This window comes from Neophocaena asiaeorientalis, unplaced genomic scaffold (assembly GCF_003031525.2).
Source record: "Neophocaena asiaeorientalis asiaeorientalis breed wild unplaced genomic scaffold, Neophocaena_asiaeorientalis_V1.1 scaffold504, whole genome shotgun sequence".
NCBI classification, from domain to species: Eukaryota; Metazoa; Chordata; class Mammalia; order Artiodactyla; family Phocoenidae; genus Neophocaena; species Neophocaena asiaeorientalis.
Window position 1 is genome coordinate 5,885,063 of NW_020174438.1, and position 16,867 is coordinate 5,901,929.

Below are 16,867 nucleotides of genomic sequence, written 5' to 3' on the forward strand. Positions count from 1 at the left end.
AGCTTTTTGATGGTCTGGCTTAATTCAGGATAAAACATAGCCCAGTGGTTCCCAATCTAGCTTTGTATCAAGCTCATATGAAGATCTTTTAAAAATGGTTTCATGAGATTTACTTAATCAGAATTTCTGGAAGCGTGTCCTGTGAATCTGTATTTAAACACAAAACAAAACAAATAGAACTCCCCGGATGTCCCTGATATGTAGCAGGTTTGGAACTCAGTTGACCCAGAGACTATGTAGAGGAGGGGGTCATCTGCATGCCTTTCAAACAATTCTCCGGAACTGTAGTTTCTCTCCACCAGGCTTTTCACAGGCATGAGAAAGTGGACAGTTCAGAGTTATTTCTTGGTAAGGCTGTGGAGTGTAAGACTACATAGCTGCTGACTAAAGGCAGATCCACACACTTCACAGCTCAATGAAGCAGATGGTAGAGTTTATCTTCTTTTGTTGGACATTGTGGCACTAACACTCATGCTTGGATAGAGGCAGAGTTGGGGGAGAGAGACAGAAAATTCTTGCAGGCTATTCCAGACCCTTGTTAGACAACAGTTCTGTACTTCTTCAAAACAAAGTCTGGCCAATACCCCAAAGTTCTAGAGTACAGGACATGGTGGGGATTATTTTTGTGTTCGGAAAATTTGCAAAACTGAAGTTACCGGTTGCTTACCACGGCCATTATGAGTTTTCAGATGAAGCTGACAGGAGGAACCCGTTGCCAAAGGTGGACTTCTACCTCTAAGCAATAAAATGAATCGACCTGCTGTACCAAGTTCTTGGCTATTAATCAAATAAATTTTAGAGGACATCTGCCTGAATAATTAGGCTAGTATCTGGAGAGTTGAGCCCACCCCTCGTCCCCCCACCCCCGCGGCAGCTGCTAGAGAGCAAGACCCATGTCCACAGAAGCCATTCCTAGTTCAGGTCAGAAATACATCAGCATACAGCTGGCGCCCGCATTTCTAGCCTCTATTGCAGGGGGGCACGCATTCAGATGGTTCCACAGAGATTTGTGGCTAAAACATATTCCTGGTAATTGTCATTTGATCTCTCAAGCCTTCTCAGCGCCTCCGTGGGGACAAACACCCTGCACTCCGGGGGCCTTCCCCCCAGCACTGATACTCATTTCCCTTACTAAAGGCCAGCTCGGAACCCAACGCAGTGCGAGGCTTACAACCCCAGCTCCAACCAGCTGGACCACGAGGCCTCGGGCCTGAGCCAGAATACTAGCCTGGACGTCACCTCAGTAGTGTGATATGACTGTTAGAAAGTGTAACAGGTCTGCTTCTCTGTCCCCGAGACAGGCTTCTCAGGTCCATCGCTAAGAAGAGCTGCTCGCGGGAACGCCTCCGAACGCACCTGGGAGAACCCTCCTCGCCGGCCCCGCCGCGGGGAGAAGTGCTTCGCGCCAAGCCGACGCGCTTTGTCCCAACGCGGGCCCCGTCCACCTCCGTAAGGCTGCCCCGCCGGCCGAAAAGTTTCTCCAGGTGCGGAATTCCGGACTTGGCGACCACCAGCGCGGAGTGTGCGCGCCAGTTGGGAGCCAGCCCGCCCGACGGCCTGGGTGAGTGGCCCCTGGCGTTGCGGCGCAGGGCGGACCCCGCGGAAGTGGGCGGGAGGCTCCGGGGTAAAGCCGACCTGGCCGTTGCTATGGCAACGCTCAGGCAAACGGGCAGCTGGGCCTCCGTTGACCAGTCGGCCAGTGGGCCCCGCCGTCCCTTCCTAGTGTTTCCCGGGGCCCAGACGTTGGGACCTCATTTCCCCCTGAGTCGGTGTTTGGGGTGGTCCCTGGCTGCCCGACCTTCTCACCTCGACCCCACCTTGGGACGTGAACCTTTTTGAAATTTAAAGCGAATTTACTCTAGGGTAAGTGTAACACATCCTTAAAAGTTCTGAAGTTGCGGGTTTTTTTGTTTTTCCTTTCTCTCTCTCTTTTTAATTTCCTAGAGCCCGGCACCTAGTAGGACCTCATTATTTGGTAGTTCTTACAGCACTTAGTGTTGTTGCTCGCACACAGTGGATGGCACGTTTGAGGAGATAGTATGGCATAAGAGCAGCCTCTGTGTAGACAGGTAATTTAAGCGCTCCACCTCAGTTTCCTCATCCGTAAATGCAGACCACATTTTCTCACCAAGTGTGGGCTCCAAGGAGCCTGTATGTGAGACTGCTTTGTGAACAGTAAATATCAAGCACTTGGGGTTTAGTTGTAACGGGTGTTTACATGCTGCACGTGGTTTGATTCCTCCTGTCCCATATCACCAGGCAAGGGGGACCTTCTCTTTTGTCTAACCACCAAACAGCTCCAGTATTCAACCAGAAAATGGGGTCATGCATCGGAAGAGGGCTCCGCCAGTGGAAATAAACATCAGCAAGTTTTGAACCTAAACTTTTCTTGTTTTAGACACTCTTACAGGCTCCCCCGCTTCAAATTACAGCCTCACATATTTAAATTTCTAGCTCATGTAAATCTCTAGTGAATCATAGCACCATCCATTTAGTTTGCAAGCCAGAAGTCTCGGACACTCTTTCTGTGTGGAAATCATCATCAGGGTCTGTTTATTTTACGTTCAAACCAAACTCAATTCCATCCACTTCTTTCTGTCTCTACCACTGTCACCCTGGACCAAGCTGCCATTGTCTCTTGCCTGGTCTCCTGTTGTAGCCTCCAAACTGGTCTAAAGGTATTCACCCTATCCTTTCAGTATTCTTGTCTGTTCTTTGCCCTGTAGCAAGGCTAATCTTTTGAAAATTAAAATTTCATTATGATACCCTTCTTCTGCCCCCCTGCCGCTTAAAATCCATCAGGATTTCTTATCGCTCTTAGGATAAAAGTACGACTCTTTAATGTGGCCGATAAATTGGATGGCCATATATTTTATCATATAGACCAGGATACCTTTGAGAGTAAAAGAGAGTGCTATTATTTACACTGGGACTGTTCCTAAGGCAAACTGGGGCAAATGGTTACTCCACCTATAAGGTCCTGTAGCATCTACCTCCTCTCTAGCCTTGTCTTACACTAGGCTCTCCTGGTTCTCTGTGCTCCAGTTACACTGACTCTGAATCCTGTGTCTCCATTTTCCCTCCTACTACGGGCCTTTGCGCATGCTCTTCTCCTTCCAGGTATGCTCTTCCCTCTTCTCGTTAACTCGTGCTCATTCTTCACTTCTCAGATCAGATGGTTCCTCAGGAAAACTGCCACTGACCAGTCTGTCTAGGACAAGCCCCCTTAGGGTATAGGCTCTTCTGACACCAGTTATCTGTCCTTAGTAGCATTGTCCCAATTTAAATTTTGTCTGTGTGTCTGACACATAGTATGTAGTTAATAAATACTTAAATATTTTAATTATAAGAATTTCCCCATGCCATTAAACAGACTCTCCAAATAACCATGGTGGTTAAGAGCGCAGACTCCAGAGCCAAGCAGATGCATAGATTTGAATTTCAGCTCTGCCACAATTCCTTATATGAAACTCACGGGGCTATCTGGTACTTTAAAATTCAGAATTTTTCAGATTATAGAAAGACAACATGGTGTATAAACTGCATCCCTTCTAGTGCGGTCTGGCGCAGCACTCTGTAATCAAATGCATTAAGTTTTCTTTAGCAAGATAACTTCACTCAAAGTGGGGTAAGTAAAGACTATACATACTTTTGCTTCAGTTCAGGTCAGGTTTTGCCAACAAATGAATTTGCCACAAATTTATGAGAACACGTGGTGTTCAGAGCTTTTTGGATTTTAGAATTTCAGAAAAGGGCATGTGAGTCTGTGCCAGTGTAACCTTGAACCAATTACATAACTTCTCTGTGCCTCTAATTTCTCAACTGTGAAATGGAGATGATACTAACACCTACATACCTCACAGTTTCCATTTATGTTGTTGGAGGAGTGAATGACTGAATACATGTTAACTGCTTAGGACAGTCAGTGGTCCTTAATCAGTGCTATAGAACAGTCAGCTCTTACTATATCATTTTTATTGGCTCCATAATAATCCACACCGTGGACAAAGCATAATTTATTTGCAGTTTACTTACTGTTGGATAGTTACATTTCACGTACAAAAATGTAGAGATGAATATCTTTATACTTAAATCTTTTGACTAGATTTTTGATTACTGAAGATCAATTCCTAAAAATGACATTGCAGGGTCAAAGGGCAGAGGAAAGCTCTTCACACATGCTGCCACCATTAGAAAGAGTATACCAGTTTACCATCCTGCTATCAGTTTTATGACACCTGTGTTAGCATTATTATTTTTTAAAAAATCTTTGCAAATTTCACAGATTAAAAATAGTACCTCATTTTAACTCACATCTTCCATTATTAATGTGTTAAAGCATTAAAAATCTTATTAGCTATTAGATTGCCTGCGCAAGCTCTTTGATGATTTTTATATTGGAGTCTCAGTTTTTTTCTTAATTGTTTAATTGTTTTGATTTCTGCTTCCCTAGCGCAGGCAGAAGCCAGTATGTTGGGCTTTGGCTGGAATTAGTTGGATAAGGTATCCCTGGAGCCTGGGGTGAGTTGTTACTTGCCTGCAGGTTACAGAGCAATGTAGAAAGCAGTGTTTCAGAGGCTGGATCTTGGGGAAAATCTGAAATCAAGATCAGGCTGTTTATCTGAACCTCCTGGCTAACAGGGCTGAGAAGAAAAAGGGCATCCGGGTAGGAGGCAAAGGACTAAGGCAGAAGAAAGGCACAGTGATCCTGAAAGCTGGGAGAAAGAAGCTGTAACCTCTTTTTTTTTTTTGTAGGGACCTAGCAATTTCTTGTATGGATGAGGAGGGGAATGCGGGACGGGGTAGGGGGCACTTGTCTTGGCCAGACGCTGATTTGTGTGAACTTTTTATAGAGTAAGGATATTATCCCTTGCTTGTCATATTGGGGCATTTCTCCTACAGTTGCCTTTTCTTTTAATTTATGATGGCTTTTCATTTATAGAAATTAAAACAGTTTTATGTTGTTTACTTGTTAACCTTTTCTTTTTTGATTCATTGCTTTTTATGCTTAGAAAGTCTTTTTCATGCAGAGACCAGTTAATAAACTACATTTTCTTTAAAAATGTTATTTTGTGATGTCAGCAAATCAAGGAAGAGTTAATGAAAGTGAGAGAGAATTGAGTAGTGTGATTTCCAATAAAAAACCTAAAAGATGATGATGTAAAAGGTGATACTCTTGTCATCTTTATGTCTCCTTGAAGATAGAAGAAAAGAGCTTATACTGCTGTAAAAGAAACTGACGAAGACTTTTCCTGACAGTCTGTCATAGATCGTGAACTTGTAGAATGGTATCCTTAGAGACTTTCAGAAGTGTCCTGAAAGAGGAAAAGATGTGATCTCTGAAGAGATTTTCTACTTCTTTTACCCATCTGATGATTCTATATAGTATTTCAAGCACCCACAGTTGTTAGATTCTGAGAAATTATTTCCCTGTTTTTAAAAGAGGCTTAAAAAAGGGAAAATGTAATGTAGAATTAATTGCTGACCTTCTAGGCATTGGTAAGTTAGTGTGCTTTGCTTTAATATGTGCTTCAGAAAGAATTTCCCTTCCTACTGAGCTCCATTAGGGATCAACGAGGTGAATTGTGTTTTGCTTGATCTGTCTTAGGGTTCCAGAATGTGAAGAGTAAACAACTTATTATTAAACTGTATCAGTATATCTTTTTCTTAGTTTATTAACTAAAATAAATCTTAGGGTGCATGAAAGATTAACCACCTCACAAATTTCTGCAGTTTTATTAACCCAAAGTTGTTTTATTTCAGGAAGGTTTGTAAGATGAGAGGCAGTAACTTTTAGAATTAATCAGAATATCCTTTCTACTTATGGTAGACTAATTATCTTTCTTAATAACCATTGACTTTTCAGTTTGACTCTCAATAAGGGTGTGGTATAACATCAGGAATAAAGCAAGAAAAAAACAACTTTATTAATGAAGATAAGTTGATTTAGAAATACTGCTACTGTTTGCCTTAGTATTTGATCTAAATTATGTAGTAAATATTATTAACTATATAAATGTTATTCAACAAGTATTTATTGGGTGCCTACGATGTTCCAGGCATAGTTCTAGAATATTGTCTTATGTTTTTACTTTTACATTGTATGTGTACAAAGTTTGCTTGTGATTCAATATTCTTGACATGAACTGTGTTCACCTGGAAAAACTGGTCATTTGGACTCACACATTCATTCAGAGAATCTGAGAAAAGCCTTATGGAAGATGTTCATCCAGTCTCTAAGGTTGAGATGCTGGTAATTGAAAGTTCTACTCTGTTACTTTGTCGTTATCATGGTGGAATGCTTGTCTGCAGTGACAGAGCTTGCTGGGAGAGAATCCATTTACCATTTACCAAAGGCAGCGCGTCTGAGGCTCAGTTTCTTATACTTGAATTCTTTCAAGTCTGTTTGCTGTCGGCAAATCTAACATAGAGGCTCTTATATCTGCTCCAGGGAGCTCAGCTTACAACCAGCTGAGATATTGGGAAGAAAGCAAATATTTATCCTTGGACGTTTTTCATGGAATCAAATTAATCTTTCCTCCCAATCTTCTTTATGTTGGTGTGCAGTTTATGGCAAGAAAATGCAATACTTCTCATATTTGTTATTATGAAAGTAAACACCAATGTCCAGCAGTGATTTTCAAGTTAACTTAATTGCTTTTCTGTTTTATCTCTTTGATGGTACATGTTATAATGTGTACACTTAGCTCATTTTTATACTTGCAGCTCACCTTTTTTTTATTGAGATATAATTAATATACCATATAATTCATCCTTTTAAAGTGTAAAATTAAGTTTTCAGCATATCACAAGGTTTTGCAATCATCACCACTATCTAATTCTAGAATGTTTCATTGCCCCAAAAAAAGAAATCCCACATCCGTTAGCAGTCATTCTTCATTCTCCCCTCCCCCAGCCCCTGGCAAACACTAACCTACTTTCTTTCCCTATGGATTTGCCTATTATTATGGACATTTTATATAAATGGAATCATACAGTATGGGCCCTTTTGCATTTGGCTTCTTTCACTTAGCATGATGTTTTCAAGAATCATTTCTGTTGTAGTATGTATTAGCCCTTCATTCTTTTCTGTAAACAAATAAAATTCTATCATATGGATATACCACATTGTTTTTATCCATTCCTCAGTAGATGGCAATTTTGGTTGTTTCTTCTTTTTGTTTTTTGCTGTTATGAATGATGCCGCTATGAATATTTGTGTGTAAGTTTTTGTGTGAACATATCTTTTCATTTCTCTTGAGTATATATCTAGGAGTAGAATTGCTGGTCATACAGTAACTCTGTGTGTGACTTTTTGAAGACTGCCAAACTGTTCTACAAAGTGGTTGCACCATTCCCATCAGTAATGTATGAGGAGTCTTTCCATACCATCCCCAACCCTTTGTTATTGTCTATCATTTTGATTATAGCCATCTGAGTAGGTGTGAAGTGGTACCTCATTATACTTTTGATTTGCATTTTCCTGATGACTAATGATGATGAACATCTTTGGCCATTTGTATATCTTCTTTGGAGAAGTATCTATTTAACTCCTTTATTTTTAAAATTTGGATTCTCTTTTTATTCTTGAGTTGGAAGAGTTCTTTATATGTTCTGGATATTAGACCCTTATCAGACATATGATGTGCAGACATTTCCTCCCATTCTGTAGGTTGTCTTTTTGCTTGCTTGGTAGGGTCTTTTTTTTTTTTTGGCCTCCTCGCCCTGTGGCACATGGGATCTTAGTTTCCCGACCAGGGATTGAACCCATGCGCCTTGTAATGGAAGCACGGAGTCTTAACCACTAGACTGCTAGGAAAATCCCTGGTAGTGTCCTTTGAGGAACAAAAGTTTTAATTTTATGAAGTTCAGTATATCTGTTTTTACTTTGGTCGTTTGGCTTTAGATGACATATCTAAAAAACTATTGCCTAATTCAAGGTCAGATTTACTCGTATGTTTTTTTCCTAAGAGTTTTGTGGTTTTAGCTCTAGTATTTAGGCCTTGATCCATTTTGAGTTAATTTTTGTATATGTGTGATGTAGGTGTCCGAATTAATTCTTTTGCATGAGGATAACCAGTTGTCCCAGGACCATTTGTTGTACACCTCACGTTATTTGTTTAAGTCAACTTGTGAGTCATGTTTTGGGGAAACAAAATTTGGCTGATTCCTTGTCACCTCAGTTAGATGCCACCATCCTACACAGAAGACATTCTAGGCAAAGAAATACCTGTATTGCTAGTTAGGACTTTGGTTACCATTTGTATGTAGGCTTATAACTTGGTGAATAGGCTTGTAGGGGATGTGTAAGCTTCAGGGCTGCTTCCCCCTCTAATCTAAGGCCTCTCAAGTAGACCCACATAGCTCTCTCCTTGCCATCATTTCTCTGAATTATAACTTGATTGCCACTTGACCTGTTGGGGAACGGGAAGAGTAAAAGAGGCGTTGGAGAGGCCCTTTATAAGCTGGAGAGGTCCTACAATTTTCCTTCCAGACTCATGGGAGGAACATGGGGAGAGTTGTGAACCTTTCGACAAGGAAAAGAGGGGTATTCTCAAGGGAAGGTAGAGCTTTTTCACCTCTTCATACTTCCCATTGAAATCTCTACCCTCTGGAATCGTGACCTGATTGAGCCTTGGCTTGTTTCAGAACTCCTTTTCCTTGGAATGGAGTGATAGGGAAGGGAGAGTTGTGTTTCTCCCAGGGATTCATGTGTGCAGTGTGGGAAAAGATTAGGATTGGGGTCAGGCTCACCTGAGTTCAAATTTTGTCTCTGCATCTCTATCTTTGGTTTCTTTATCTGTAAAATGGGGATTATAATCCCAATTTCCCAGGATTATTATGAAAAGCAAATCAAATATCATATATAAAGTGCCTAACAAATTTGTAGCTCCTCAGTAAATGCTAGTTTCCCTTTTCTCTTTTCCAAATCTTCTGGGAAATTTGTATAAGTACAGTTTTTAAAAACTCCTTAGAATCTTAGCACTGGAAGGGACCTTCATACTCATGACTATCACTTTGCTGAATCCGTCAAAGCTCTTTTCATGTTTATTCACTTGATTTATTCAGTTGGTTTTCATTGGTCACTTCGTGTGTTTCAGGCACTGTTCTCTGTGTGTCTGTCACTAGTCAGTAGAGAAGAGATAAAAGACATACATGAGACAAAGCCTGGCACGTGATTGTCACCTTACTTACCCTACTTCCCTACATTTGATTTATTCACTTACTAAATTAAGAGCCAGACTATGCTAGCTTCTTGGAATATGAAGATAAAGTCTTTGAGAGCTTACAGTCTGTTTTGGAGGGAAGCAAACCAAGAAATGATCATATCCCATGGGAGGTGCTGGAAGAGACACATGAATCGGTGCTATCGGAGCTGGAGGAGAGTACTCCCTGGTCTGCTTGGGGCAGTCAGGGGAGGATGAGCAGAAGGGGAAAGGAATCTGAGGCCGGATGAACAGCAGGCCCAAAAGCCTGGAGGTGGGGAAGAGTGTATGTCTTTAAGGAAGCTGATATCCAGGGGAATAGTAGAAGACAATGACTGACAGGCCAGCAGTGCCCAGCTTTACAAAGAGCCTGTTATGCTGGGCTGAGATTTGAGGTCAGTTTGGATGGAGAAGACAGAAGCATAATTTGTAGTTAAGAATTAACAACTGTCTTGGCTTTATTCTTCTTATGTTAAGCCTAGCTTAAAAAATTCCTTTTCTTTGTCTTTTGTCTTTAGCATTTCCCCCAAGCATCTAATATTTTGGGCTTTTGCCATCCTGCTTCTCTTGTTATAGCATCCTGCCACTTTAATATCATCCTAGGTTACTTGCCTGTCTACTTTGGGATTATGAACTTATCCTCATGGAGAGCTCCCTCTGTGGCTATATACTCTCTGGAGGAGTCTCTGTCCTGTTTGCCCCAGGGCTTAGTCAGAAACAGGAAAGACCCATTAGGTTGGCTGAGACCTAGTGGAGAGAGCGCTATTGGAGAAAGGCCAGGTATAGGGGAAGGCCCCTGAACTGGAGATGCTGTCCCCTGGTGTTTCTGATGTTGGCATAGTCATAGCCTCTCTTCTGATCTTCTTCCATAGTCACTTACTGATTGGCTCTGCTCCAGGGCTGTGTCTCTCAGGTCCCTCTTGCTTGCCTTATGCAGAGTAACTGAGGGGTTGAAGAGTGGGGCTCAAGAGGCTTCCTCTTGTTGGGGGCAGCCTCCTCCCGATAGCCACTCATTTATCCCCTCAAGACAGTCTGAGCTGGCCTGTCAGACATGAAAGAACATGTCTGAATTTCCAGAGGTCACTTATATAGGACTTTGTTCTGAGATCCTCCCTATATTATAAGTCATTGAAGGAACTGGCCTTGGAAAGAAGATTGGTTAGGGCGGGAAGGGAGGGTATGACAGCTTCTTTCAAGTATTTGAAGGGTTGTTCAAGTATAGAAGACAAGGTACCAGATTTTGGTCTTTAATTTTGGTCCTCCTTCTTACTAGCATTTTTTTTTTTCATCTAAATTCCTTTCAGCCTAAAATAATTCTGCGATTCAATAAATGAAGCAGGCAGTGACTATACTGATTAGATCAATAGATTCTGGAGGCAGATTGAGTGGCAGTGTTTTAGCTTTCTGAGCTCAGCCACTAGTGAATTGAAATGGTAATAGCTGTATTTATTATACTCAGAATTGAATGAGTAATTAATAAGCCATTCCTTAGCCCCATATTATCTCTGTTTTACAGACTAATTTTTTCAATAGGATTTTCTTAATTGTATCAAATGTTTCATTCCTAGAATGGTTAACATGTCTGATTCGTATAATCTCCAGGGAAACTAAACAGTCTTAATTACATCCAGTATTTTGATTTCATTTGATTCTTTAGATGAGATTAAAAGTAATTTATTTTAAAGGCTATGACTATATATAACCGTGCTTATTGCAAATTTAGAAAGTTTTGGTCATATTACTTTAGCATTACCAGTTCTCAGGTAATTTAGGTTGTGGACTAGCACATAGTGTGGTTTAATTTCTTTCAGAATGAATAGCTTGATGACACTCTATTTTAAACCCCCCCCCCACTTTTCTCATCACTGTTTTTGGATAGCATTGATTTATATTTTCTGTTTATCTAGCCATTTCCATTGTATACGTTAAGACTTGCTCCCTAGGAAGCAGAGGGTTCTTTGGTTTGACTCTTTCCCAAATATCTATTTCTTAGTGAATAAATGTTGGTAATAATTTGTGGAGTATGATTTTTAGTTCTAGATGCCGGTTTTTAATAGAGATACTGGCAAATTGAATTTCACCAAGAGGAGACTGAAGGGCCTGGGATGGTTAAGGGTCTTTAAATGATGTGAAGGACAGCTTAGGGTATTGGGGATGTAGAAAAGATGCCTAGCCTCTAGGAAATATGACCAGGGGGAACATGTTCATTTCCTTCATATCTAGAACACAGAGACCTGTTAAAGATGGACTAGGAATATCTGTAAGAACAGACTAGGTACCACCTGACAGGAGGAGTTATAGGGAGATAATTTTGGCTTGATATGAGGAGAAACATCCTGTCACTGGAGTCTGATGAAATGAGCTTCTTGGGGAAAGTAAAGAATGGGCTCCCTGTCATTGGAAAACTTACAACAGTGTCCATGTCAGCATCCATTAGCTCTATGAAAGAAATTCCATGCTGTATCAGATGTCCTTTGATGTTCTTTCCAATTCCAGGATTCTGTGATTGCCTGATACTATGCCATGGCTACTTCTCCATTCTAGGTTTTGCTTTAGTGATTTATATGATTGATTTTAGATTCATGATCATACCATAGCCAAGAAGACATGGTGGATAAAAGCTGTCTGACATTAAATTGCTTTTGTAGCTAATTCACAAAGTGGATATATATCTCATGCACATGTATACTTATACACATATTCATACATCTGTTTTGTATAATTGAGTGTTACTATACCTTCATAGTTTTGTCCTCTGTTCCTACTGTTATAAAGCATACCAAGCTATATGCTGTAGAGACTTCTGAGTCTCATAAGAACATTTTGTTTTTTGAACATTTATTTATCAAACTGATTTAAAAAATACAGTTGTTAAGTCTTCAAAATAAAGCCAAAGAAAAGAGCTTTTGTGGAAGTGGGAATTAAAAACTGGTGATGTTATTTTGAGAGTATTTGAGAAAGATCTATAAATGAAATAGTATGGACATTCAATTAGTGTCTTAGACATTTAAGAATAGGAAGTAGGAGCACTATCGTCATTTTGGAAAACTGTGTTTTCAGACTCCCTTACTGATTGGATTTTTGAGTGCAGTATTAGTGGTTTCAAATGGAATCACAATTCATCGCAGTTCTGACCTGGGGTAATAGATATGGAGGTAAAATGAAATCCATCTTCCTGAAGAAATACTGGTTTTCGGAAATGATTAAACTGATTTTAAAATAAAGTATTAAGTGCAAACCACTAAGATTTCAAAAAATACTTACAGGCCCCGTGAAAGAAGGTTTAATGCATTTAGCTTTCAAACAGTTTGCTCATTGTGGATGAACTGCCTTTAAATTGATGTGAGTTATCATGCCAATAAATTAATAAAAAAGGGGAAGTTACATATCTTCTCTTTGGAATGAGCTCAGCCTTCAGGGACAGATGGTTCTCTTTTGGAATAGACCTTCTTCTGAAGTGATAAGGCTCCATCTAAGTGTTGGGTTTCTTTTCCAAAGTCTTTAGAGAAGTCTGTTTTCTGGGCTGAACCTAAGCACAACGTGGATGCTGTTAAAGCTTTGATTTGGTATTATGAAAAAGAAAGTCACTGTGCTGGGAGAATTTCCCTGGTGGGAAAGATACAAGTTTTATAGGACTTTTAGAATTCTTTTGTACTTTTCATTGCATATGTGATGGTAGCAGATTACATCTCTCTTCCACGAACTCTTACACAGCCCGGGCTATTGGTATTAGAGTATATGGGGAATGTCTTTAAGTTTATTGGGGAGCGAGGTAAATTCTTGGCATCTTGGGGAATGAACAGATTGTCTGACTCTGTTAAAAGCAAATCTTCCACATGATAGTCTTTTCTTCTAACTCCAGCCTGCATACTGTGTAATGTAAATAGTGATATTTAATGTTGGAATAATGATTTTTCAAATATTTGAGTATCTGTTACAAACACTGAACAAATGAATTTTTCACTTCATGTTTGAACATTTTAGAGTCATGTCGCTAAGTGAAAATATGACAATGAATTTCTGTTGAGAATATCCAACATTTTTCTCTCCCCCAATAGTAAGACATCCTCATACATCTTTCTCAAAATATTAATAATATTGGTCATGGACAACCATTTTTGAAATGTTTGAATCGCTTTGACTTCTTAGACACTGAGTGGAGCATGGAACAATTTTTTTATTTTTCTCTTCCCATTTCTGCTCTTCCCCCCTCCTCTTCCTCCTTTTTTTTTGCGGGGGGGGGGGGAGCTCTGTGCTTCTACATAGGCTACACAAAGAAGTCTACATGGAGCTCCTTACTCTGTAAGCTTTCTTGTAGGCTGCCATTGGATGAGAATGAGTAGTCCTTATTTCTGTTATTAATTAATATTAAAGTTCACTGAATTATCTTCATGTTAACTTCTGGAAATTTAACTTCTTTCAGGCTTCTTTTCCTTACATCTGTGGGAGTTCTCTACCACTTCAACTACTACCTTTTGACATACTTGAATAAATAGATTGGCTCTTTCTCTCCCTTTCTCTTCCTTCCTTTTTCTCCTTTCCACAAACACCAAAAACCTACTATGTGCAGTGATAGCCTTAAAGATACAATGATGAATTAATGATACCACCTCTGTCTTCCTGAGAGTCTGGTGGAGGAGAGGTACTTAAGTAATACGATAGAGTGTGATAAAAGTAATACCAGACCTGTGTATAAATTGCTACCAGGTACAGAGGATGGAGAAGCTTACTTTGTGTATGGCGGTGGGAAAAATAAGAGAATTGAAAATTGACTGTTAAGGTAGAGGTGAGATTGAATATTTATTAACTTTTTACTTGTCAGTGTGTTTAATCTGCATGGATTTTAGGCATTGATTTTTCAGTTCAGTGTGGTAGAACTGACAGTTGGCCAGGAGATTGAAGCATGTATTTTGTATTTTTAAAAGATTTTCTATGATAGATTTTTTTTTTTTTTTTTTTTTTTTGGTTTCCAGAGGCTTAGCAGGAGATGTATTGTTGCTCATGATTTCTTGCCTCTGTATTACTGGAAACTATTTCTACCTATATTCTTCAGGGAGGTCTCTTTTGCTGTTTCCCAAAGATTCTGACCTGGTCACTGGACAGTCATAATGATTAGATTCTATGTCATATTGAGTGTCTCTGTAAGACTTTCAACTTCTGTATTTATTAGTATTTTATTTACTTGATTTACTTTAGTTAAAAAAAATCCTTCCACTTAATGTTGTTTGCAAAATATTCATGAACCTGCTGAAGCCCCATTTGTGATATTAATTTATTCAACAGATATTTAATGAAGCACCTGCCATGTGGCAGGCATTGTGGTAAGCATTGGGATTAAAAAAAAGATGTGGTCTCTACCTTTGTACAGCTTATAGTTTGATGGGGGAATATAGATAAGCAAATAGGCAGTTGAGAAAAATGCTCTGATAGGGGAAGTATATGGTACTGCTTGAATCATAGGAAGGGCACCTAATCCAGATTCGGGGGCCAGGAGATGTGTTTTTTGGATGAAGCAGCATCTAAATTAAGACTGAAGGGTAGGTAGCAATTATCCAGGTAAGAGGTAGAGTGATGGGGCGTGGTGTTTCAAGCAGAGGACATAATATATCTAAAATCCTGGACCTGAGAGGTGTGGGACCTGAGAGAATTTTAGGAATGGAAAAAGTGATGACGGGAGCCTAGATGGCGGGGTGGGAAGGTAGATAAGAATGAAGCTTGAGACCATATCACACATATCATATTGGGCTCTTTAAGCCATGTTAAAAAAAATCTAGACTTTAATTCAAAGTAATAGAGAGTGATTGAAGAGCTTTAAGTAGGAGAATGGCATACACATTTTAGAAAAATCATTTTGGCTGCAATTTGGAGAATATATTGGAGAGGGCTAGAGATAAAGAGATCAATTAATTGGAGGCTGGTATAGTAATCTAGGTAAGAGGTATTGCAGTTGTACAGTAGGGAAATAGCCATAGGCACAACATGACTAAAACTTTAAGTGGGATGGAGACTCAGATTGATTGGACATTGAACTATGTTTTGATTTTCTGTCTTGATGAAAAACTTTTGGATTTTACACCACTGTGGAACAAATATCTTATGACATTAAAAAAAAAACATGCTTCTGTTGGAAATAGTAGTGTATACTATAAAGTATACCAGACATTATTCTAAGCACTTTATATTAATTCTTTTGCACTTTATAATGATCCTATGAGATAGCGACTAGTATTTTCTCAACTGGACAGATGAGAAAAATGAGACATAAGTTCAGTAATATGCCCAAGGTCAGAGAGCTGGTAAGTGCCTAAGCTGGGATTAGAACCATGCTATTTTGGTGCCTGGGTCAGACCTCTCAGTCACTGCTCTCCAGTCCTGGAAGTCTGGGGGACTAGGCATGGGCCCTCTTCTCCAGTTCTCTCTCTTCTCCTGCTCTACATCCATTCTGAAGAGAAGCGGATTCATTCTATAGATAGAGGTAGAAGCAGGATTGGTGGATTTAGGGAGAGGGAGGAGAGTAGCATCACTCTTAGATGTATGGTTTCCCATGTGGGTGACGGTGGGACAATTCACTGAACTAGGGGTCCCAGGAGGTGGAGGTGGAAGAGCAAGTCCAGGCAAGGGTTGAGGGTGGAGGAACGAGGCAAGGTAGTTACTGCCGTGAATATGTTACTGCTGTGAACATGTTGAATTTGAGGTGCTTGTAGGTCATCCTCGTAGATATAATCAGTGTGGGCCTAAGTTGTTTGCTATGGCAGTAGATAGAATTCAGAGACCTGGGGCTACCAGATCCAGGGAAGCTTCTGTGAACAAAGTCTTGGTTGGCATAGGTAAGAGCCTTCTAGGTAAGGGAAGAACAGTATGCTTGATGACGTCCTGGTAAGAGACACACTTCCTGTCAAGACTGTAGGTGAAATGAGTGCTGAAATGAGATCTGAAATCTAGGCTTTTTTTTTTTTTTCTTGTAAAGCATGTGGCCTTTGGCACGTCACTCCTCTTCTTCGGCTTTCATTTAATTAATTTATTATTTAAAAATCATTTAAATTCATATTTAATAGGTTACTCTTCAACTAAAAATGTTTATCTACAAAAGAGGAACAAAAATGCCTGCTCTGCTTGTTTCATAGTTGTTGAAAAATTAGAATGTCCTTTAATGGACCTTCTGTTTCCAAGATGCAATTCCAGGAATTGAGCTAAAGTGTTTGAAAATACTTTATAAACAGTAAAGTGGGAATACAGATATAAATTGATGGCATTTGGTATTTAGTAGAGTAGAGATTATATGGATATGTCTGCATATAGTGGCAAATGTGCAGGGGCTTCTAACTGACTTTCTTATGAAATTCAAAGTCTTTAGCTAATACTTCAGTGTCTGGGCCAATCTCTAGTGGTTATACAATGGACATAAATGGTTGGATGCTGTATCTTTTTGAAAGAGGAACTAACAAAATTTGCTCACCGAGAATAAGAGAAAAAATGATTGATGATCTTTGTGACTTTCAAGTCTACAGTACCATTTAAATAGAACATTGAATAATAATAGTTTCCAGGAACTGTGCTAAGTGATTTATATACTTGATTTGCTCTGATTCTCACAGTAACTGTCATTACCCCCATTTTACAGATGAGGAAACTGGGGCTTGGAGAACTTGCCTAAGGTCACA

At 39.7% G+C, this 16,867-nt stretch overlaps 1 protein-coding gene across 3 annotated transcripts in view; it reads left to right on the plus strand.

Annotated features, from left to right (window-relative positions):
- The first annotated feature begins 1,453 nt into the window (after window positions 1–1,453).
- STK33 (serine/threonine kinase 33) overlaps window positions 1,454–16,867 on the plus strand; it is a 162,824-nt gene continuing 147,410 nt past the window's right edge. For all 3 annotated transcript variants that reach the window (XM_024756995.1, XM_024756996.1, XM_024756997.1), the window contains exon 1: window positions 1,454–1,561. The gene's annotated coding sequence lies outside the window, so the exon portion shown is untranslated. The remainder of the gene's footprint in view (window positions 1,562–16,867) is intronic.